This window comes from Pelecanus crispus, unplaced genomic scaffold (assembly GCF_030463565.1).
Source record: "Pelecanus crispus isolate bPelCri1 unplaced genomic scaffold, bPelCri1.pri SCAFFOLD_373, whole genome shotgun sequence".
NCBI lineage: Eukaryota > Metazoa > Chordata > Aves > Pelecaniformes > Pelecanidae > Pelecanus > Pelecanus crispus.
Genome location: NW_027461439.1, coordinates 25,001 through 26,359, shown reverse-complemented (window position 1 = coordinate 26,359; position 1,359 = coordinate 25,001). Strand labels below are relative to the sequence as shown.

Here is a 1,359-nt window from a genome sequence, read left to right as displayed (position 1 = left end):
ACCCGCTTTGGGCTGCATTCACAAACAACCCGACTCCGAGAAGACCTGATCCCGGCGCGCCAGGGGCCGCTACCGGCCTCACACCGTCCACGGGCTGAGCCTCGATCACAAGGACTTGGGCCCCAGGGCGGCGCCGGGGAGACGGACTTCTGTACGCCACATTTCCCACGCCCGTCACCCGGGCGGGGATTCGGCGCTGGGCTCTTCCCTCTTCACTCGCCGTTACTGAGGGAATCCTGGTTAGTTTCTTTTCCTCCGCTTAGTAATATGCTTAAATTCAGCGGGTCGCCGCGTCTGATCTGAGGTCGTGTTCCGAGCCGGTCACGAGGAGGGTGTGCGGCGGTCCCGTACGCCGTGGCGCTCCCGTGATGGGAGCGTCTGCGCGGCGGGAACGGAGCACACCCGTGCTCTTTGAGGAAGGGGAGCCGCCACCACCACCACAGACCAGGGAGCGGGGGGCGGGGGGGGACACCCTGCCCCACGCCTCGGGAAGGCAGCCGAGTGGTGATCCACCGACAGCCTCCGGGCGCGGGTCCGGACATCCGACTCCTCACCCTCCCGTCCGCAGGGAACGCGGGGCCCCTCGCGCATCACGGACGGGATTCCCGGCACCCGGTCCAGGGGTAGGGGAGCACCTACCTCGGTCTCTCCTTGAGGGGGACGGGGGACCCATGTCAGGCTCCCACGACACCCCAGCCGCACCCCCGGGGAGGCACCCCCACGGGTGATTGAAGGCACGACGACCCTCAGACAGGCGTGGCCCTGGGAGTAACCCAGGGCCGCAAGGTGCGTTCGAAGTGTCGATGATCAATGTGTCCTGCAATTCACATTAGTTCTCGCAGCTAGCTGCGTTCTTCATCGACGCACGAGCCGAGTGATCCACCGCTCAGAGTCGTCACGGTCTCTGCCGGTCACCGCTCGGTGACGCGGCTTGGTCGGCACCACTGCCGAACCACCGGGAATGCCAACAGAAGAATAATCCGGTCCGCACCGGGAATGCCAACGGAAGAATCAGGTCCGGTCGTCGCGGGCGCCCGACCTGGGGTTACTGGCCCCACACCGCAGGACGGCAGGGTCTCCTGCGGTGGCCGACGGGGCTGCCCTCTTTGGCCAGAGGGGGCAGCCTCGCCGACCGTCCGGGTCTTTAAACCGACACCCCGCGGGAAGCGTGGCGGCTACATAGGTACCCGTGACTATGGCCGAGAGGAAAGGACACCGATGCCGTGTGACGGGTGGCCCCACGCAGGGGGGAGAGGAGGCACCACCTCCTGCCGGGATGGCACCCACCTCCCCCCATGGAGGTCACCCCACGGCGCACGGCAGAGGGCACCGTGACGCGGGCGCCCCATCCACGGCCAT

General features: G+C 67.3%; 1 non-coding gene across 1 annotated transcript; it reads right to left on the bottom strand.

Moving 5' to 3' along the window:
• Positions 1-740: 740 nt before the first annotated feature.
• On the bottom strand, positions 741-894 carry LOC142597026 (5.8S ribosomal RNA). Its single transcript, XR_012831946.1, has one exon. It is a non-coding gene; the product is annotated as a 5.8S ribosomal RNA (ribosomal RNA).
• Positions 895-1,359: the final 465 nt, after the last annotated feature.